The sequence below is a fragment of the Sarcophilus harrisii genome, chromosome 3 (assembly GCF_902635505.1).
Source record: "Sarcophilus harrisii chromosome 3, mSarHar1.11, whole genome shotgun sequence".
Lineage (NCBI taxonomy): Eukaryota > Metazoa > Chordata > Mammalia > Dasyuromorphia > Dasyuridae > Sarcophilus > Sarcophilus harrisii.
Window position 1 is genome coordinate 96,155,087 of NC_045428.1, and position 24,762 is coordinate 96,179,848.

Genomic DNA, 24,762 nt, shown 5'->3' on the forward strand with positions numbered 1-24,762 from the left:
TTCTGAAGAAGTTTGTTCACTTTATGCACATTTTTGGTTCTTCCCCACCACCCCTCACCTTGCTTATAAAGGAGTTGAGAGGAAGTTTATTTTTTCCTATATAGGAAGGAAAATTAAAGATCATTGTAGATGCAATTTACCTGAAATGGAGGAAAAAGCCTTGGGGAATTAAAAATAAAAGAAAAAAAAAAAACTGTGGAGGAGGAGCCTAGAAATACACTTAATCAATCATAATCTTTTATTACACCTACTATGTGTTAAGCACTTTGTTAAGAACTAGAAATACAAAAGAGATAAAATATAATTAAGATCTTTCAGGAGCTTAAAATGTACTGAGACAACATGCAAATAAATACAGAGATAGCAAGCTATATATAGGATAAATAGTAAATTATTAAGGCACTAGAATTAAGAGAGGTTGGGGAAGGCTTTACTTAGAAGATATAAGCTAAATATACGGTAAATAGTAAATTATTAAGACACTAGAATTAAGAGAGGTTGGGGAAGGCTTTACTTAGAAGATATTATTTTAATTAGGACTTAAAGTAAGTAAAAAAATGTTAGTATCCAGACTGGAATAAAGGAGAACATTCCAGGGCTTGGGGGAATAACAAAAGAGAATATCTGGAGCTAAAAGAGAGTATCTTACATGTAGAATATCTCCAAATGCTTGAACTTGAAATCAACCAGACTTCTAAAACCAAACATGTCCAAAATTGTACTCATTATTTCTTCCCTAAAACCTTCCATGTCCTGTCTGCCACTTAAGACTAGATAACTATAGATAACACTAGGTTTCCAGGTTGTCAAGGTCACAATGTAGGAGTTATCTTTGATTCTTCCCTATTACACAACCTCTATATTCAATCTATTGCCAAAGCCTGTCAATTTTGCTTTTGTAATATCCCTTGAATATACCCTCCTTTTATAATCTGATGTAGTCTGACAGATTAGGAAGAAAATATTAACTATAAACTCAAAATATCTAAAAGACATTGCGAGATGAAATTTTGAAGATCAACAGAAAAGTTCAGTACAGAGATAGACTACAGGAATTCATAATCCCTCGAATATATTGGGTATAATATGATATGAGAAAAATTCATCATTGAGTGAAATCATCATCCACTTCTCAAAGGAAGTTGGAGGTCAGAGTTGAAGAAAATGCCATATGAGATGGGAGTTACATAGATGCTAAATTGAGACGTCTCACATTATATTGTCCATATCCCAATCTGGAGATTGGAAACAGAAGGTAGAAGTTAGTTCTGAAGCAACAGTTGAAACTAATTGAAGTCATTGTTGTGATGCAAATAAAAGATGCCTGATCCAGTCCCTTATCACCTTCCCTCATTTTTTTTTTTTTTTTTTTTTTTTTTTATGTTATGGCCAGTTGGCAGTGGAAAGCACAAGTCAGATGGTACAAGTCAGAGGAAATATTTGGCTCACTTGAGGAGACTTATTAATGTAAACAAGGGATGTTGCTGCACAAACTTGAATATAATCATGCAAATAGAATCTTATCTAGTTCACTGACCTGAAAATGCTATTGGGGTGTAGTGAGTTTTCCCATCTACATCTTATTTCTCTCTCCAGATGTGTTAATTCTCTTCACTGGAAGTTTCCAGTTTTTTAAAAAATATTATCTAGTTAGTATATTTATTTTTCTAATATGTTTGTCGTTGTCTTCAAAAAAGTGTAAACTAATCTTCATTAATTTCCTCAATGCTTGTTATAAAAGTATGGCCCACGAAGTACAGATGAGGAAAATACTAGTAGAACCAGACATAATCAGTTTGTATTATTATTATCTCCAGCTCTTCTACATTATTTTGAAACAAATTACAAGAAATGCACTATTTAAAGCCAAAGAAGATAAATTAAGTGAAAGTAGAAAAGAAAAGAGAAAATCCACTTAAATAAAACTCACAGCAAAACAAGCATAAAGGATAATTAAATAACAACAATAAAAGAAATTAATATACAAAAAAGGACTAGTTAATGAATTGAAGAAATATGACGGGATACATTGTTGTAAAGAGGAGTTTCCAGAAAAGGGCAAATAGAACTATGACAGATGGAATTATATAAGCTTTAAACTTTTTTCAAGTGTTTGTGTAATGTAATTTTAAAAATTAAATAAAGCTATCAAAAAGAGAAATAAAGAATTTGAAAAAAATGGCTTTAAACAGAAAGTGCATTTGTATAAAGAAATTGGCATATTGAAAAAGATAGAAAATAGAATAAAACAATTTAAAAGTATCAGAAAAATAAGAAAATAAGAAAAAGATGGAATATTGAAACAATACATTTTCTAAACAAAAATGAAACTTTAAGATACTAAGAATATGACAAAACTAATTATTTTCCAAAGAAAAATATTGAAATAAAAGGATATCATTTTAAGAGAAATTATAAGAAAAAAAATTCAAAAATCCTAAAAAGATGTTGAAATCAATAGTTAATAGGTTGCCAGAAGAAATATTAAAATATGAAATATACTAGACATTTTGTAGATATCTGAAATTAAAGAGAGTTGCTGAATTAGAAAACAAAGTACAATAATTCTCTGTATAAAAGAAGCATAGTTAAGATAAAAAGACTTTAGAGATTTTAAATGATGGACTCTGAGGTGGAAATGAGGAGGAATTTTTTTTAATCTGAATCCAGAGGATCTGGATTGGCAATAAGAATTCTGGATAATTCTCCAGGCTGTAATACATACCACCAAAAAAGACTAATAGAGCATCAAAATTATGACTACAGCTACCATAATTAATTAAATAATATAATTTTATATGTGTGTAGATGTAATAATGAATAATATAACATTTGATTATTTAAAGCAAAATTCTGCTTTTGTAAATTGTAAAAAATACAAGGGACTGTAGCATGTTTCTTTCATAATTTCATTTGTTTGACTAAATGATAATCAAGAAGATAATTATGGATCTGTTCAGAAAGATTCAAAACTCAAGCATTATAACTCTTTGTTAATTACTGAAAAGACTTGTAAAAATCTTTTTTTTCCTTCAGTATTCTGTCCATTCTTTTCAAAATTAATCATAGTGTTGGATAGGAATAACTCAAATGAAGCAGAAGGACAGAAATACTTCATCTTATCTTGGAAACCAATAACTATATATAGACAATTCAGGCAACACAAGTTCACAATATTTTGAGCCTTGATTTATTTGTACATATATTTCTTATACATATTATTAAAATCTGTTGTAAAGTTGATTATAGTCTCTACTTCATGTGGAATGGCTATATTACAAGACATGACCTGCTTTTTTTGTTATTGTTAAGCATTAATGAATTAATTCATAGAATCTCTTAATGTTTAACTTGTGACTATTCTTTTTTTCTCAAAGAGGACCATGGCATCAGGAAGGTTGTTATAAGTAATAAGTAAGTAGTGTTTAAATGAGAAAAAGCTGGACAAAGTCACCAGCCTTACTCTCTACTCCTAAGCCATCCTGGTCCAGATATAGACCTGACCCTGAATGCAATCATAGAATTTTCCCTTTTTAAGATAGATTTTTCCCAGGTCTCAGCTTGGATAAGACAATATCTTATTTTCTAATATATGAAGGAAAATTCTTATATTTTATTTTATGTTTTGCTTTAAATGATCAAATTTTCCATTGCCTAATTTTTTTTTTTCACACTGAATAATGATCTTTAGATTTTTATAGTGAGGAAGAGACAAATTACTTAGAATGGAAACATTACAGCAAGTGAGCTACAGTACTTGACCTAATGTCATGCTGGAGTCTGGCAGCTTTTTTTCCCTCTTTAATGATGATAACCTGCAGTTATGATGAGACAATATGATGCATTTCTTTATGGAGGTCTAATGCTCAGTATGCTGAAAGCTAGATGGTATGTAAGTAGAATAATGACTTAGCAATAGAAAGTATTGAACTCTGATGACTATTATCCAGAACTTTACAAAGTTAATAGTAGTAAATAATTTTTCTTTTTTTTTTTTCTACCTCATACAGGCACAATATAATAAAGAAGAAAACTTCTTTATTCACGGAAAATCTTGTGTGAATGATTGTGTGAAGCATTATACTGACATTTTATTGGATATTAAAAAACTAAAAATAAAAATAAAAATGTAAGATTTTTTTTGCATCTTTAGAATTACCCAGAATGCAGGGTGAAATATCTTTGTAATATGTGAAATTAAACTGTTTTCCAATTGAAACAGGTTTATAAAAAATATCATTAGCATGATGATGCATTAATGATTTGCTATTAGTTAAATTTAGTTTTTGAAAATTCTAGTCAAATATGACAATAAAAGCAGATGTGAATAATCTAATGCAGAAACTTCTACATAAGTTCTTGCATGCATTGGCAAATAATTAAACTGTTAGAAGAATGTAAATATTCTCTGGTTAGAGAAGTGCAAAGTTGTCCATGTCTACATAATGCCTAAGACCTCTTCATAGAAAAATGGCTTTAGAAAAGAATTAATACAATTCCTATTTTTTCCCCCCAGGCATGACTCAATTTAAAAAGTGCTTCAATGCTTAGAGAAGACAGAAAGTACTGAATATAACTAAAAGGAAGACAGAAAAATAGTTGTCTAATAAAAAAAATGAAAAACACCTACTGTTTTAATCAATAGCCCTTTCATTAGGAAATATTCACGAAATGCTGGGATTTAAAATAACATTTCCTACAGCCCAAATTGCATAGTGCATTAAAGATAATTTTTTAAAAGGCTGCTTTGCAAGATAGTTTCCACATGTGACTGTTTAATACCAACTTTGTCTTTTTTATCTCATTTCCTGTTCTTCCAATGCTTCACCCGAAGTCATCTAGGGGAAGTGAGTACCTTAAAATGAATATCTTAGCCTAGGTTTGCATTCTTTTTTCTGGTGATTTTTAATTTGATAGTTTACATTCCAGTTTGTTTTCGATGCTGGTGACATACCATCAATTATTTTGTGCTTTGCTTTCTAAACAAATAATACATTGATTCCCAGCCCTTTACAATTTTTTTTCTCATAACACAGGACCAAGTATCTCTATCACATGAGTTTCTGTGACAGTCACATGATGAATGAGTGTTCCTGTAAATGTTAATAATAGATAATCTTTTCTCACAAAACAATACAATAAACAAAGTGTATGAAGGAACAAACTGAGTTAAAACAAATGTTCTTTGTTAAATATCATTGCAGTTTTCTGCAGACAAGAATGCCAGACAAATAAATGTGAAACTTTATGAAATAATGATTTATAATTTTAAGGGGTGAGTTCTGTTCAATAGGATTTTTATCTTCTGGCCCTGTTGGAAAGAATAAAAATCTTAAACTATCAACAAACTATTCAGGAAAACAAACTGTTTTATGACTCTTAAAAGCTTTGAAAAGCTGCCTTGGGAACAGATTTGAAAACAGGCAGCATAGAGTTGGTATTTGGCATTACCAGCTCTCAAAATGGTTGAGAAATGGCATAAATAACTTTCTTGTCTGAGATTCTTGCTCCCATCTTGGTTGAAAAAATGAGGACAAGTTCTGAAAAAACAAATATTGCTTGAGAAAAAATGTATTTTAAATTGCTATTGTCATTTATTAAAATTTTGATGTGAAAAGTATGAAACATATTTTTTCAGCCAATTCTAGCTCATCATGATGTACATCAAGGAACTATTCGAAATTTTTAATATCCTTTTATCAATTAAAAAAAAGTTTTATTAAACATTGACTTTGTGCCAAGCACTGTGCTTGAGGATACAATTACATAAAAATTAAACAAAACTTAATTTTAAAAAGCCCACATTTTAAAGTTAAAGTCCAGAAAAGTTAAATTGGCTATTCAATTCATTATTTACTTACTTGTATATGGTAGCATACCTATAACATGCTAGGAGTCAGGGATACATATATAAGGAATAAAACAAATACTATGCTCAAAGAACTTAAATTCTAACATGAGAGATAAATATATCATAAATGTATATGCACACACACATTATATATAATACAAAGACAATAAATATAAGGTTATTTGGAAGTGAACAAACTGGCAATTGGGGGAATGAGGATAGATGTCAGGAAAATATAACTTTTGAGCCATATCTTGAGAGAAGAGAATCTAAATGGTGGAAGTGAAGAAGGATTTGTCACTTTGATATGATGTAGAATACTGCAAATGGTACTTTTGTCATTCTTTGCCCATGACTATTTTAGCAGATAGGGTACTGATGAGTATTATGGGAAACAGAATCTTTCAACTGCATCTCTCTTTTTTTGACCCCCAAGGTTATATGTAGCTATAGCATTTGTAGTGAATTATTACAAAGGGGAAAATATTTTTCTATTTCCCCTGATTTCATGACAACCTTGTCCACATGAGAGTTGAGGTGAATTGCATGTTAGATCCTAACTGCTTATTCTGTTCTTGTGTTCATTCTTTTCTGGTCTTAGATAAACCCAAATGAGTCCTGAGATGTACATGTCCAGATTTGGAGAGCACTCTAAAGGTCTTAAGAGTTGATAGCGTCTTATCTATAAAGTGAGACAGACTAGAATCAAGAAGACTTAATTTTTCTGGAATACTACTAGTAGGAGTAGAGTATTAGTCTAAGTCGGGCCCATTTTACTAGCAGATATGTACAAGAGAGCATGTTAATAGTACCCAGAGAAAAAAAGCAACAATAATAACATGCATTTATATATCACTAAATACATACACATGCACACACAATTCATATATATATATATATATATATATATATATATATATATATATATATATAATTTATGTCTGGCAACCTGCAGTTGATGTAGATACTATTTTTATCCCCATTTCATAGATATAGAAAATGAAGTTGAAATAGTTTAAATGGCTTGCTCAGCTGATTTAAGTAATCACCTGCTAGAAGATGCTAACAAGAGTTATAAGTTAAATTACTGAACCCTCCTTTAAATTTTACTTTGTCAGGTATAACTTTGTGATTTTTAAAAAATTTTTGTGTATAGAAATAAAAACTCTATACCATACCTTATTCTTATCTTGCAATGATTGATTTTTTTAAATACCCTCCCCTTAGAAAAATAAAAGAAAGCAAAACAACAACAATAGCAACAGTAAAAATAAACCCTGAATAGAATCCTAGGCCAAAGCTTTAAATGATTTGGCCCTGAGGCACCACTGTGGGTATTTAACAAGCCCATGAGTTATGACAAAAGTGTGCCTAGATACTTTCTGATTAAAGATTACTTTCCCCAAGCCTGACCTCTGCCCAAACCACAGTCAAATTCCAAAACATAAAATCTCTTAAAGCAAAGAGAAAGACACAATGCCCTGTCACTGTAGGCTTAGTAGTGTTTTTTCAAGATTAGATATAAATTCAAGTTACTAGAGTTAAATAAATTCCCTCTTAGGTTGCAGAAAGAACTTATGATTTTGCTTCTGAGTCACTGCAGAACCATCACAACTTTCTAAGAATTATACTAGGAATCTGGAAATGATTTTATAGTGAGAAGTGTAATATCAATTTCTGGTAAAACTTTGGAAGAGATTACTAAATAAATTATTTGTGAGTATTTAGAAGAGAAAAGAAAGGTGATTACTAAAAGTTAATATGGGTTCATTAAAAACAAGTAATTTTTGAATGTATTATTGGCTTGCTTTTTGCAGGCTTAGTGCTATTCTCTGCTATGATAGTTATCCCTCTTAAATATTGTATTCCATTCTGGGTAATTTAAGAGTTCATTCCACTTTAGTATTAGTTAAAGTAACTGAAGATATTTAATTTGGAGAATAAAAGAACTGAGAGTGGTTGGAGGAGAGAGGATGATTTTAGACATAATATTCTCTTTATGCACTTGCACAGCTTTCATTTAGGAGAATTCAAGTAAGCAAGTCAGCAAACATTTACTTAAGCACTTGAACACTTGTTAAGTGTCAGGACTTGTGCTAAGTGTTGGAATGCAAATACAAACTGAGAGAAAGACAACCTCTATTCCTAAGCAGTTTACATTCTAATGAAGAAAACATGTAAGAGGAAGCTGAAAAGAGAAAGGGTGTGAGGGAAAAGGACATAAAGGGATATTAATGAAAACCCTGAATATCAGAAGTTCACCTTGGAGAATAAGAAAGACATTTTTAGCCTGAGCCTCTTCAAAATGAAAGTTTTAGGAGGTCCTAGACTTGTCAGAAGCACCTCCCCTCCTATACTAAATAGCTTGTGAGGGCAAACTAGGGCATCTTTTGTCTGAGACAAAAGAGACTTATCTAGTTTTTAACTAAAAGATCTGGAAAAGAATTTAGCTCAAAAAAGCAAAAGTTTTCCCACAGCATTTAGAGCCATGATCATTAAAAGTTTAGGACTAAAGTGAACTTGCAGCAATTTGGGGGTCATTTCATGGCAAAGAAACTCTGGAGAATCATGGGTGCCACTTGGAGAGGACTGAAACTTAAATGAAGGAGATATCAACTAGTAAAAATACAGGTAATAGTCATTCCATGGTTAATTGTGGAATTTTGTTTTCACTTTTTATAGACATAGGGTTTTACAACATGACCTTAACTGGACTCTGACAAATTTTCCCTAAGAAAAAGTCCTCATGGCTCTAACCTCAATTAATACTTCTGTTCTAATTTCATTCTAATGATTTTGGTATATTAAATAGGCAAACATTCACTCATCCCCAACCTACATATACATACATTCATATGTGTGTGTTTATGTATGTAAATATGTGATTATGTGTATGTATGCATACACACATATATATTAGATAAAAAGTTGTATAGATAGATATTTGCATTTGAATCAGTATTACTACAGATTAGAATGGTTACTAAGTCAATTCATAAATAAGATTTATAAATCATGGGGATTCTATAAATGTGTTATATGAAAAATTCATTAAGATATTTGAAAAAAATCTCACAAAAGTATAATAAATAAAATGGAAAGATATGGAATGTATAATAGGATAATTAGATGTGTTTGGAGCAGATTGAATGATCAGACCTAAGAAGTATTGATTAATGGCAGGATATTAATTTGGGCAGAGCTTCATAAGGGAGTATCATTACCCTGTGGAGCACTTTGAATGAGCCTTCAATACAGGTATATTTATGAAATTTTTAATGGCTCCAAATTAGGAGGGATGTATCAAATATGGATTGACAGAATCAGTAATACCCTCCCCAAAAATCTGAAATTGAGAAAATGAAATTTAGTAGGGTTAAATGAATTCAAAAATAATTTCCACATGTGAATGATAGATAAGTCATAGCTAGAAGCAGCTTATATGAAAATGATATTGGAGCTCTATTGGCCTGTATTCTCTACAACAGAAAATAGGTACTGTGACATGGAAGTCCAAATTGCTAATGACTGCATTAAGAGGACTTTGGATATATGTTCCAGATCAAAGGAAGTAATAAACTTGCTGCATTAGTAGAAGTATAGTGTTTAAATTAAAGCAGGTAAAAGATAAGACAAATTTTGATCTTCTCAGGCCACATCTGTGTTTAGTACCACATTGTATGAAGAATATTGGCAAGCTCCCTACATAAGTCATCTGAATAGTGAGGAGAATAATTTGAAGGAATTGGACATGCTTAGCCTAGAGAATAGAAAAGGTAGCAGAATAGATATAATAGAAGTCTTCAAATATTGAAGGGTTAATGAATGGAGAAGGAATCAGACTGGTTCTCCTTGGTAGTGAGTAGAACTAGAACCAATTTATGGAAAGTTCAAGTAGATAGATTTCCAGCTAAATTAAGAAAACATTTCTTAAGAATTAGAGGTTTCAAGAGAAGGGGAGATACACATTCACCAGTGACAGTGTAAATAAATTTAGCTAATTGCTAGACCAAATGACCTATACTACATCTTCCAGAGAATATGAAAATGACCTATGCTACTATATCTTCTACAGAATATTCTATGATTCTTTACTATCTATTAAAATATTCCAAAACAACTAAAAAGACACAGAGAAATAGTCAAATGGTAATCAGTACATTAAAATGCTTTGTCCATTCTAATTTCTATAACCAGATTTGAGAATCTAATGATACTAGAAACAAGGTAGCTAAATCTCTTTTATCACCCCCCACAAAAAAAAAAAAAAAAAAAAAAATTAGTACACAAACAAAATCCTAGGAGAGGAAATGCAATGCAATATCAAGCCAGCAAGGAAATGGTCTAAATAGAAACTGCTGTAAAACATCAAGAGAGGGTTAGTTTCTTTATGACTAAGTCTAAAAATGAAATAAAATAATACCTACCATTTTTAGCCCAATAGATAATCTCTGGTGTGATTTGGTTTCCAGTAAGTAGGCTGCAAGTACTGAGATGCTGCTCTTTTGAGAATGTAATAAATTTCCAAAAGTTCTTCACATTTTTTCCACAAACTGCTTTTAGCTGATAAGCAGTAGGCAAGCTATTCATCTTTTAGATGAGGAAATACATACGGTGTTTATTCTAAATAATAAAGTAGTTTAGTTTAAGGGGAAAGAAAACATACATACACAGGGAATGAACTTTGACCTTCTCATTGTAGCAAAAATGCTTACATAAGCATCCTTGCTTCAGCCTATGTAGACAGACAAATAAATCCCAAATAATATAAAGTGAAAAAAAAGTTAGTCAACTGGTTTTAATAATAACTATTGCACCAAAGCTAAATTTTATTTTGACAATTTTTAGTTTCTTTTACTCAGATGTTTAAGGTTCTTTGAATGAACATTTGAATATTATAATTAGGACAAATGGGAATAAGTGCTGTTTAGGGTTACAGTGTAGAGATCATTGGTCTGAATCAGAGGAATTATTAATATGGCAATTAACTATCCTTCTGGGAACCTGGATTGATTAGTCCAAACAACTACCAACTACTACCGCATAGTAGTAGCAAGAGCAAGGAATGTTATACTTTAATTCAAGGGGTTCAGTGAATGTCCATGAAACCAACAGGAGAATGTCAGGGATAGGATTTGATGAGTTAAGTGCTAACAAAATTCTCAAGAGCAACCTGAAGAGATCTGTGACAGCAGTAATTTTATCATTTCCAGAAAACTGCTACCACCTTTCAAGAAAAGCAGTTCAGGGCTAGATCTCTGTTCCTTAAAGGGTGCAATCTTTCTGATGAAGGGGTCTCAGTAATGTGCAAGTAGCATTCCTTACTTTGAAATCTTTTGGTGGGATCAGATTTTCTGGGCAAATAGGGGAGACTGATGGAGGATCTAGTGATTTTGGGATGCCACCCTCCCTCCCTCAAGAAAGTTCCTTCATCATTACTGATATATTTTTAGTTGACCTCATTTTCTGGTCACAAGAATCTTGAAAAGTTATGTATGGGTGTGGATGTATGGGTGTTCCTGTGAGTGCATGTTGGGGAAAAAAAGAGGTCTGCGCATTTATTCTGGATGTCACTACCCTAGTTTATTTAAAAAAAAAAATCAGTATCACAGTAATTCAAATCCTATTGGGGAACATTTTAAAGCATTCTGTATATGAATTGATATAAATAGACATTGTCAGTGATTTAAAGGAACAGCCTTCCAAAGAGGACACAAAGGAACATAAGGAGAAATGAAGGATATGAAAATATAAACACAGATTAGAATTATGTTTGGATATAAGGAGTCAATTATTCAGCTGATATTCCTATTTGAATAAGCTTCTCCTGGAAAATGTAGAGATCAGCTGAATTTATGATGATGAGCACTGGGGCAGTCAGGGTCAGCAATAGCACTGTGACCCATAGTAGTGATGAGTCAACAGGTCCCAAAGGTTAATGGATCAAAAGCGGCTTATGAAATTATGTATCCAGCACCACGCTCCCAAGACCTTGCACATACTCTGAAAGGTGACTGCATCACTGGATGAAAGTACAGATTAAGAGGGCTATGCTGCCTGCTTTTAGGGTGAACATTTGAGCTCTTGCCCACGCAGTGGCAGACCAGATTAATCCACAAGAAAAGCACATGGAATAAACATCAGGATATTCAGTTCTGAAATGAATACACAGAACTCAGTCCTTGTGTCTAGTCAGAATATAGTCCTCATAATATTTACTCTTTCTACTCTTCAGATGTGATTTTGTAGTTTGGACTCTGCATGTGTTTTCCCTTTTAATATAAGAAACTTGGATATTTCTTGACCAAATCACTATAAACTATGACAGACTTTTTGGACCTCACATTACAGAATCCTAAAAAAAAACACATCAAGTGAAAAATGTAATAAATATATATTGTCAAAAGAGAAAAAATTCACCCTCTCATCCTCATTACTGTCTCTGTTCTGATCCTTTTTTCCTCCACATCTTGACCTTCCATCTCTCTTGCCCCATAATACATACACACAAGTTTCTTCCCTTTTAGAACCTCCTGTTCTCAATTCAGGTTTGCTAACCACTATAATGATGCTCGATTAACAGATGCCTTGGAGCATGGAACAAATGGCAAGATAACCACCCCACTGATCTGCTAATCTCCTCAAACACTAACTGCAGCTAAGTATTACCTATTGCCTCTGCCCCACTATGAGTCTTCTCTGTGCCTGTCTCATTAACTATCTTGTTCTCTCCTAGTTTCAAAGATAGTTGAAAACTGACAAATAGTATTTTAATAGGGAGTCTATTTGGTCATCAATTTAATTTATTTTTTGTGAATTGTACTCCATGGTGTTTTATGAATGTTGCTGAGTTGATTTATCTTTCTAATTGAAATTAACAAATTATTTCAAACTTCTTCTGTTATTTAAAACAATCATGAAAACAGAACAGTAGAAAAAAGACTATGAAATGTTAAGAAACAGATTCTATCCACCATCCTTAGTAAGGTTTGCTTGTCCTTCATCTTAAAGATGGTCATGACATCAGAGAAATGATACCATGACATGCAAGTGAATTGGATTTGAGTGAGTACTGTCTGTGCAAGATCACCAGTCTCACTTTCTCCTCCAAAACCATCTGGGTCTAGTAAATATATATATATATATATATTATATATATATCAATATCAGTACAATTGGACCTGGACCTGGATTCAGTAGCAGATCTGGATCTTTTTAAGCTAAGGTCTTTAACAGGTTTCAGTTTGACTAAGGCATGGGCCATTAAATGATTAAGGCTAAGTAAGAAAGAAATGAGGCAAAGAATGGTGCTTTTTACCTAAGCAAAAATTGTTGATTGTTTGTCATCCCTCTTTCTTGAAGAGACTATGTTCCTGTCAAGTTCCAATATATGTGACTGACGGATCAGACTTATACAAGCTTGGAATTCTCTGTTAAGTATCAGACACAAATAATCCTTGGGAACATTTGGGTTGGCTCCTCTAACTTTGTGCTTCTTGTGTTTCTTCTGAGCTCATAGAGCACAAAACTTTTTCTGATGAGGACATGTCAAGCTGGGAGGTCCACTGCCAGTGCCTCCTATGTCATACAATCAATTCAAAGTTCTTAAGAGAGACCTTTTCAAGTATCCAAATGACTTCACAATCCCTAGACAAAAAATGAATGAATGAACGAATGAATGAGTTAAAGAAAGAATGAAAAGGAAGGGAGGGAGGTAGACACCTTCAGGGTTTCTGACAAAAGCAATTGCTATTTACATATACTCTGAAGCAATTAGAACCAAAACAAAGACCTAATGGACTTGCCCTGGGACCTTTTGTTGGACAAACTGTGAGTCAGAGTAATTTGAGTTTAAAGCTTGGTCCTTAAAGAAAGAAATGTAGTTTGTTAAAGAGTATCTTAAGGCAGTAGTGGCAAGATTCTGGCTTTGTTATTTATTAGCTAATTCTTGGGAAAGAAACTGACATTTCCTGGATCTTTCTTTTTATCTATAAAGTGAATGGCTGGAAGATTAACTCCCAAACAGACCCAAGTGGTCATACTTTGTTACAGAAAAAACCAAAACCACAAATACAGTTGGTACTAATTAATTGATGAGTGGTTGTATTGTGTTGTAGAAACAGCAGAGCCATTCAACATAGATGATTTGGATTTAAATTCTACCTCTGATGTCTAAACCTGTGTGATCTTATACAAATCACATAATTTTCCTGGGCCAGAGTTTCCTCAATTATAAAATAAGATATTTGAACTAAATATCCTCAAACATCTTTTCCATTTTCTTTCTTCTCCTTGACCCACTTGTAATCATAGCCAAAAACCTAGATCTTTTCTGTTTTTTCCTTCCATCCATTCATCATATATCTATGCTTTTCATTCCCTCTGACTCTATCTCAGTTGGGAGTAATTGCTCAAATGGATGTTATTATGTTGTACTAATTCTCAGGAAATATATGTGATATTTGGCAGAGGTCTTATGGGGGTAAAAATGACTACCCATAAGAATGACTAATGGGAATTTTAAGCCTGCTAGTGATTTATCAAATATTCTTGGTTACGGAAGTCTTTCTTTCTACAAAAGCTCTACTCACATGCCTTGTTAATGTACAGATTATGTCAAGTTCTTCTTGGATATAAGAGATTCAAGAATAGTTCCTATAATAGGTTGGATTTACTGCAGATGGAACAAGAAATTTTGTTATGCATATCATATATATATACCTAGAAATGAAAATGAATTGTTGCAAGAGTTAGAAGATGGATACCTTAACTATATGATGTAAACTGAGATCTTTTGGGGGAAGAATGATGTATCCTTTGGGGAAGGCAGATATAAACTATGTCCCTTTTGGGGAAACTCTCGAACCCTGAGAAAAGAATGCCTTTCCCAGACAAGCCCTTCCCAAATTAAGTGGTTTCATTCAATCAGAGATCTTGGCCAATTACTCTTCATTGAATTGCCACAAACAATTCTAAGCAGTTCAAACTTCCAGTTATTTAAGTGGAGATCTCTGTCTGATGGTCCTCTATTGAGTAGTTCAGACATCTCCCAACCCCAGGCCAAAATGTATTTCATATAATCATGATCTGTTAATCCACTTTTGCTAAATTCCTAATGAGGAGTTTTGCTAACTAAGAAAGCTTCCTTCTTAATGAACAATAAACTTCCCTTTTTTGCCATAGAGATTTCAGGTTTTGCAAATTCTTTCACACTAGACCTGCTCCAAACAGAGGAGACTCCCCACCCCAATTCTTGTACCTCTTCACTACCACTAACCTCATCATTTGCATCTCATCAGTTACCTTAATATATAAATGAAATGAGTAGAAATTCTTAATATTTTTTTAAAATCATGGATTATTTTGGCAGATTAGTGAAGTTTCTTGACTTCCTTTCCTCTAAGAATCGTTTTAAAGGGCATAAAGTAAAATGTATAGGATTACAAAAGAAACCAATTATTTTGAAATATAGTCCTCAAGTTAAGAGGAGAAGTTCACAGACTCCATTTTAAGAAATCCTGACAAAGGGGATGCCAAACATTGTCTGTTTCTATCAATGCATGTCATTTATTTCTGTGACAATTAAATCAAATCTTACCTTACACATATGCATGGGCTCAGCTGGCTGTAGAATACTCACAAATGTGATGTAAAAATTTTTATTGAGCTCAAGATCCTATTGTGGTGATCACTTACAGGCAATGAAGTGGAGGACCTTGTATTACACAGTAAAATGGACTTCCTTTTGTTTGCTTGCTTGTTTGTTATTGTATTACAAAGAAATATGCAATGGCTAGGAATAGAGAGAAGCAAAGGAAAAAGCACTAATTTATATTTGGATTTTTCTCCCTGTGACATTCTTGGAGGAAGAAATGACAACAACAACAATAACAACAAAAGTTAGAGGAAGTAATGTCCTGGGAAATTCATTGTAGGACATTGAGCTTCAGAATAAAAGTTATAGTTTTTGCTATTTGAAAAGGCAAGCAAAAACTGGCTTATAGTAGAGAAAATTAAAATTAGGGGTAACTTGAAGCTGATTTTAAATGTTCAGTGTGAGAAATTATCTTACAGAAATAGGTACATATTACATTAAGCTCAAAATTTTGCTTATTTTTGTTGGTTTGGATTGTCTAGATTTAATAACTTGATAGGGAAAATATTAATAAATGTAATTTTTCATGTGTATCTTTTTGCCCTCAGAGTTAAATACTAGTAGTCGTATACTATTAAATTCAAATAGTAAATTCTTGCTCTCCAACTAACTTCTCTTTATTAAAAGTACAGTACTTATCTATTGAGTTAGACAATTCTTTTAGTCTCTCTGGTTGTACCATACACCTCCATTATATTTACCTTGTTCCAAGGACAGGAAAATCAGAAGGCCATCTATTGGCTAAAGTGATAGCCAAGAAATAGCGAAGAGCTACAATTTTTACATTGATGAAATAAAAGTAAGAATTTGATCAAAAGTCCTCAAAATAATACAGTTGCAGTCTCCATTTCCTGATAATTACATAATAACAGGTGTCCTCCATGTTACTATTGTATTCTAATTATTTTATTTAGAAATAACAAATTTAGAAACAGAATCATCTAGTGGAAAGAATGCTGCATTTGGACTCAGAGAACCTGAATTTGAATCTTTTATGTGATATTCTTAACTCTGTAAAACTGAATAAATCACTTTCTGGGGCACAGTTTCCCTTAACAAATAAAGAGTGAGAACTAAATGATTGAATTCCTTTTTAGGTAAATAAAGGCTATGAGTTTATAATCTTTATGAAGGATGTAGGATAGTAAGGACTTCTAACTGAATTGTTTCAAATTCAATTTAACCACTATGTCCTAAGTACCTTTTTTTATTCAAAACACTGTGGAAGATAGTTAGGATACAAAAACAAAATGCTTCCTTTTCACAGGGTACTTACATTAAATCAATTTAAAAGCATTTATTGTATATCTACTATATCCTGGGCATTGTCTTAAGCACTGGAAATACATCAAACAATAACAGTCCTTTCTGTCAAAATGGTTATTATATTCTATCAGATATCCAAATACTAAGACATAAAAGTAAATACAAAGAATACACACTCTAAACATTTAGTAATTTTAGAGAAGCTCAAGTAAGTGGCAATATTAGAAAAGTTCTCAAACAGGAAAGAGTACTTGAGGGAAAATTTGAAGTGAGGTAGCAATTCCTATACACAAGGAGAAAAAAGTTATTCAGTTTGGCTGAAACAAAGAGTAATAAGAGTAATACGTGATTATTTTATGGAAAATAGTTCAATATCATAAAATAGAATAAAAAATAATTTATTTTTAATTTATTTATTATTTTATAGGCACTGAGAGGGTATGGAGTGTTCAAGGAGAACTAGCACTTCTGGTATGAGGGTTTTTCAGGGATTCTTATCTATCTTTAATATCTACTCAACTTGCATTTGAGCTCCAAGAAGTTGTAGCATGTGTAGAAGCCACATCCACAAACACTCTTGGGGAAATGGTTTAAATCAAGTTGTTAGTAGCCAAGAAGCCTCAAATCTGTTGGAGAATCATATCCCCTTGTACAGAAGGGGATGAAGATGGGAAAGTTTTTACCCAAGCATGTGAAAACTTTCTCTGATGGAATGGACAGATGAGAACAATCATGCAGGAATTTTGTTGATGATGGGAGGAGGTATGATGAGAAAATATTATAGGAAATGCCAGGAAGTCCATTTAAAAAATGCAGGTATCATCATTTGAATTAAAGAATTAATATAGAGTCAGGAGTCAGTTGCCTAGCTCATTAGATAATTTTCTAGCCTTCTAATAAAATGTGAAGAAATGGGACACAGAACATATCAATTTTGATAGTTGAGAAGCTGAAGGAATAGGTTGGAATATTTTGAAGGCTTCAGGAAGATAGATATAAATGGGAAATATGTAAACTGTGCTCTGTGAAAATAGATTATTTGTTTCGTTTTTTTTTTTTCTTACATTCTTTTGTTCAGCTGAATTTCATGATGGTTTTCATTTTATTAATATTTTTTTAAATTCCCTTGAATTGAAAGGGAAAATAAGAACATTGATTTGAAAAACAAATTTATTTGAAAAGCAATTTATTGGAGGGAAAATTCATTAAAGTATTATCAAAGTCTTTGGCATCATACTATCCCAATCTGAAGTCCTCATACTAACATTAGAGATGTACAAAGTAGCTCTTAATTTAGAGACTTAATCATTCAGAAGATACCATGTTATGGCAACCTAATTTGCCTCCCATTCCACAAAGCTTTTAAAACATACTTTTCATGTTTGAACAGGATTAACTCTTACATCTTTGGTTTGATCACATTCTTGAACACCCCACTTATTTCATATGATTTTTCTAAAATATTCCACATCTTAAGAAAAGATAACTGATATTTCTCCTGGATCATTTATCTTATTCTGCCCAGAACAGAAAAAAAACCCATAAGCAAAAAATAAATGAACACATTATCAAAAATAGCTGACTTATAAAGGAAACAGTACACTAGATTTCACTTTTTTAATAACACAGACAAATTCAGGCATGGGATTCCATTATTTGATTGTGATTCTTTTTTATATGCTCATCTTTGGAACAGTCATTTGTTTGCTTGTTTTCATTTATTTTTATTATTATTTTGTTTATCTGTGTTCTATTTGTCCCTTGCATGACTTCCTTTAAATAAAGCTTTTAAATTACTTTTTTGATGGTTTTTTTTGAAGAATAAGCTTTTGTTAAGGGAAACTGACTAATGTGAGACCTAATACTTGATATATTATCTGTAGGCAATCTAATTGAGAGTTAGTAACCTTGCTTCTAGAAATGTGTGATGACATATGATGGAGGGGCCTGTCTCTGTTTCAGAGCAGGTACATTTGTCTACAGACTGAATGGTAATGAAAAGCCTCTTAGTGAGTTATTCAAGAAATGAGTGTGCATACAAAAGTCATGCACAGATGAAAACTCTCTCCTTTGAGGTTTTCTCATGAGAAAGAATGCTATAAGTGAATATATTAATAGAGAGATACCTAGTTTTTCCACCTGCCTTATCATCTTACAAAATCACTCTGTGGTCATGAGCTCATGCTCCCACTGTTTCTTTGGCTTCCATATTTATACTTTCCTGTTATTAGATGATTGTCACAGACAGAACAGACAACATTGAGATGTTACAACTTGAAAAATTCAAGGGGATCATTAGAGTTCCATCAAATTCAGGGTTTATTGAAGAATTTTCTGTTTGTTTCAACAGCCAAACTTAGGCACAAATTAGAATTAAAGAGTGACTCTTTTAATGCAGTCCAGCAAATTATCAAACTAGTGTATAAAATAACATATTTTTGCAAACATGGAAGCAATATGTCTATTGGCCATGCTGTACCCAGAAATTATCTTGAAGGAAGAAAAAATTTGTAGCAATAACCTTTGAATCTACTAACCCCAGAAACCAATAAGGTAGATTCAAATGTACTCCTTGGTTTTTTGAGTTCTGTTGTTTCTATGTCTTCTCAATAAATACCCTTTTGTGAAAATTAATTGACATTAATTGGCTAATTGAAATGGAGAAGTTACAAAGTAGTCATTTATGATTTTGAAGAAATAAGTGAACAAATTAAATTGGGACTACTATTACTATTTAGATGGTATTATATAATTGTTAAATGGTATTGTCAATAAAATTAGAGAAAACACATAAGAAAACCACCACATAAGACTACTACATCTTTGCTCTTAAGATAAGTGCTAGTTGGGTGAAGTTAAATCTGGAATATAGGGACAACACTTTAAAAAAAACTCTCTCATTTCATTTTTATTTTCCTGCTTTTTAATTAATTTTATGTTTCATGGTGAAAGAGGAGTAATAAAATATGCATAATCTAGAGATATGGGTCTAAATATCAGCTCTGGTACTTATGAACTATGTGGGTTTCAGTAGTCAATTAACATCTCTGTATCATAATAATTTCAATTATTACCTTAATTTGTAGTATATACAGAATTATCATAGATGCAGATTTCATAGATTATTTGGTCTTCCTCCACATTTTTTTTTATTTCTGAAAAACAGTTTTATATAAATAAGAGTTTAAATATATTATATAACATTTAGTCTAACAAAAAGGAAAAAGAAAGCAAAATCAAACTAGTCTGTTACTTCACATGGCTTTGGGCAGCTATGACTAGTAAACTGCAAGCTCTGCAGTTACTACACTGACTGTTTTGATACATTAGTTCAAAATTTGTTCTCTTGTCAAAAATTTGACTCAAACACAGTTGACCTCACATTATGATATTCTCTCCACTTATACACCTCCCTCAGAGGTAGGGCACTACTACTATGTCTGGTCAGACAACACTGGACCTTGGTATGATTGTTGTAAAAAATGTCCTGTCACAACCAAATCATTTCTAATGGAGCAGTAATGAACTGAACCAGCTACGCCCAGAGAAAGAACTCTGGGAGATGACTAAAAACCATTACATTGAATTCCCAATCCCTATATTTATGCCCACCTGCATTTTTGATTTCCTACAAGCTAATTGTACAATATTTCAGAGTCTGATTCTTTTTGTACAGCAAAATAACGGTTTGGTCATGTATACTTATTGTGTATCTAATTTATATTTTAATGTATTTAACATCTACTGGTCATCCTGCCATCTGGGGGAGGGGGTGGGGGGGTAAGAGGTGAAAAATTGGAACAAGAGGTTTGGCAATTGTTAATGCTGTAAAGTTACCCATGCATATAACCTGTAAATAAAAGGCTATTAAATAAAAAAAAATGTCCTTTCATTGCTTCAAAATGGAACTCTTTCTGCTCCCTGCTCTGCTATCAAAGCTAACTTTATCTTGGTGGTATAACTGGAGTGGGTATTGGTGACCTTAACTTATTCTTCTGAGCATCACCAAGGGCAGCTTAGAGAAGTACAGCAATGTTCTCTTAAATGGACAGCAAGTTCTGCAGAGGGAGTACCAAGGAAGGTCTGGACCAGTGGTTCTCAAACTTTTGTATTCAGTATCTTTATCCTATTAAAAATTATTAAGAATCTCTCCAAAGAGTTTTTGTTTATCTGGATTATATTTATAGACATTTACCATATTGGAAATAAAAACTATTTTTGAATTTGTAGACCCCCTAAAAAGGTTTCAGACATCCCCAGGATTCTCTACACCATACTTTGAGAAGCACTGAGAACCACAGACATGGCCTCAGATGCTAGAATTTTATTTGACTGAAACATTAGATTATTTGTGTTTCAGGATAGACTCTGTCAGGTTTGTTTAAATGCAGAACTGTAAGACTAGACAGCATGGCTCTTTTCAGTTTATTACACCAATGAGTTACACTAGTCCAAGTTAAACAGCAGATCACAATTGGTTACATTATATAAGCTGTGAGGTTTTTAAACTTGTGACAAAGGAGAGAAGGGACTTTTTCTACTCATTCCAAAGAGATCCTTACTTAAGCTTCAGTGAGTCACAAGTACTTAAAAATGTTCATTCCTTAGCCAGTCTAGTCTTGATGAGGAACTGGCATATATTCTTGTACTGGCTACTCTGTAGCTGAATTACTTCTCCATATTTTGGATGCTTAATTACAGTATCATTGCAGGCAAATTTCTTATTGAATGCTTTTACTAGTTTCTTTTTATCGGAATCATCAGTGATCCCCTGGATAGTAGTGATGGACTGCTTGTCATTTCTTTGTTGAATTCTTATATAGATATAAGCCTCAGTCCCAGCAGGAAGTAGGTCATCATCCTTAATTGCATCAGCAAAGGTGTTGAAAGAATGAAGAGTCTGGATAGCAGACATATGATACAATTCCTTTTCAAATTTGCAGTTTTAGGAAGGCAATGGCGGGAGAAAGTAGGTGGGAAAGATGGGGCATTGGGAAATGAAGGTGGTCAAAAGGGAAAGCTGCTGAATCTTGGTCATGATTCAGTGACTGGGACCCCACATTTTTTAAATATATGAAAAAAGGTCTAGAGAAAGTAAGCAACTTGTCCAAAATCATCCAGTTTGTAAGCCTCAGAAGTGTGAAATGAAAGTTAAATGAATAATGAATATTTAAATAGTTATAATTTTCTAATGGATATAGATTTTTAATAATTCCAGAATTGAAACCTGGTTTAGATAAAGATATGAGTTATATGTTTTTCAAATAATTGTAATTAACAGGATAAGAACCATAAGGTATGAGCTGGTTTATGCCATCTGAACTAATTATTGGAAAAATAAAATTTAAGTATACTAAAGTGTACTGTGATTTGCTTTGCAAAAGCGCTATAGAAAGATCCAAGAACCTTTATGAGTTTCCTGAACTAAGAGAAATAGATCTAGGAGAATCTGCTCTGAAAACAGGTTCTTTCCAGAATGTCCAAGAGGAGAGGTGCTAGAAACCACATGACTGCATGAGAAGAGAAGTCAGAGCCCTGAGATATGCTGTACTAATGAATTGGAAGCTGGGAATGGATTACTGAGAAAGATATTAAATGTTCATACTGTGCACTTGCTCCTTCCCTACACTTGCTGTCTTTGTAAGCTCCGTTTACCACTGTCTCCAGTAGTCTCAATTAATGCATAAGTGAAGTTTTTCTGTCTCTGTATCTCTCTCTCTCTCTCTCTCTCTCTCTCTCTCTCTCTCTTTTTCTCTCTGTATCCTGATGAGGTCAATTTTGGAAAGTAATTCATAGAGTTAACTATGATTATCAGTGAATCAAAAGGAAAAATGAAGAAAATCAAAATTATGTTAAATCATTTAATAACATTCTACTCCATAATTGATTCTATTCGCCAATTTGTCAAACCCCATTTCTCAATTTAGCTCAAAAAATCACCTATTTTATTACAATTGAGATTAAATAATGTGATCACTTATAGTCCCCAGGGCATTTACTTGCTAAGCAAGTTAATCTGTGGCATTGTGACAAAAAAATCAGTTTACCTTGGATTCCCTCCCTAAGGAACACATCTGCTGTGCTATTCTCTTCTTGTCAAGATCAGACTGAGTTTGGTCTCACCAAAAAAGGCAGCTTTCCAAGGTGATCCTTACTGGTTTGGTTTTTTTTTTTTTTTTTTTTAATTTGTGATTTTTTTTTTCAGTTTATTTTTTTTTTTTTAATTTAATAGCCTTTTATTTACAGGATATATACATGGGTAACTTTACAGCATTAACAATTGCCAAACCTCTTGTTCAATTTTCACTTTTACCCCCCACCCTCCCTAGATGGCAGGATGAACAGTTAGATGTTAAATATATTAAAATATAAATTAGATACACAATAAGTATACATGACAAAACGTTATTTTGCTGTACAAAAGAATCAGACTCTGAAATATTGTACAATTAGCTTGTGAAGGAAATCAAAAATGCAGGTGTGCATAAATATAGGGATTAGAATTCAATGTAATGGTTTTAGTCATCTCCCAGAGTTCTTTTTCTGGGCATAGTTAGTTCAGTTCATTACTGCTCCATTAGAAATGATTTGGTTGATCTCGTTGCTGAGGATGGCCTGATCCATCAGAACTGGTCATCATATAGTATTGTTGTTGAAGTATATTATGATCTCCTGGTCCTGCTCATTTCACTCAGCATCAGTTCGTGTAAGTCTCTCCAGGCCTTTCTGAAATTATCCTGTTGGTCATTTCTTACAGAACAGTAACTATATTCCATAATTTTCATATACCACAAATTCAACCATTCTCCAACATGGACATCCATTCAGTTTCCAGTTTTAACCACTACAAAGGGCTTTACAAACATTTGTGCACATACAGGTCCTTTCCTTCTTTATAATCTCTTGGGATATAATCCCAGTAGTAACCTGCTGGATCAAAGGGTATACAGTTTGATAACTTTTGAGCATAGTTCAAACTACTCTCAAAATGGTTGGATTAGTTCCACAACTCCCGAACAATCATCAATGTCCCATTTTCCGCATCCCCTCAACAATCATCTTATTTTTTCCTGTCATCTTAAATCGACATGGTAGTTATCTTAGAGTTGTCTTAATTTACATTTCTCTGATTAATAATGACTTGGAGCATCTTTTTCATGTGACTAGAAATAGTTTCAATTTCTTCATCTGAGAATTTCTTTCCTATCCTTTGTTTTTCAATTGGAGAATGGCTTGATTTTTTAAATTAAAGTAATTCTCTATTATTTAAAATGAGGGCCTTTATAGAACCTTTGCGAAAAATATTTTTCCCAGTTTATTCTTCCCTTCTAATCTTGTCCATTAGTTTTGTTTACAAAAACTTTTCAGTTTGGTATAGTCGAATTTTCTATTTTGTGATCAGTAATGATCTCTAGTTCTCTTTGGTCAAAAGACCTTCCCCTTCCACAGGTCTGAGGGTAAACTATCCTATGTTCCCTTAATTTATTAATAATTTCATTCTTTATCCTAAATAGCCCTTTTGACCTTATCTTGGTTCGGTTTAAGTATGGATCAATGCCTTTCTGATATTAGTTTCAATTTTCCCAGCAATTTTTATCAAACAGTAAGTTCTTATTCAAAAGATGGGATCTTTGGTTTTAAAAGTAGGTTGCTATATTTGTTGACTGTTTTCCTGAACCTAATCTATTACTGATCCAACTAATCTATTCCTTGAATACCAAAATAATTTTGGTAACTGCTGCTCTATAATATAATTTTAGATCTGGTAAGCTAACCACCATCATTTGATTTTTTTCATTAATTCCCTTAAATTTTGACCTTTTGTTTTCCATATGAACTTTTTGTTTTATTTTTCTGGTCATTAAAATAGTTTTTGGGATCTATTTATAGGCTAAATAAATGAATTAGTTTAGGTAATATTTCATCTTTATTATATTTTCGCCCTATCCAAAGAGCATTTAATTTTTTCAATTGGTTAGATCAGACTTAA

The 24,762-nt window shown here is 32.5% G+C and overlaps 1 pseudogene; it reads right to left on the reverse strand.

Moving 5' to 3' along the window:
* Positions 1-21,369: 21,369 nt before the first annotated feature.
* LOC100914560 lies at positions 21,370-21,687 on the reverse strand (annotated as a pseudogene).
* Positions 21,688-24,762: the final 3,075 nt, after the last annotated feature.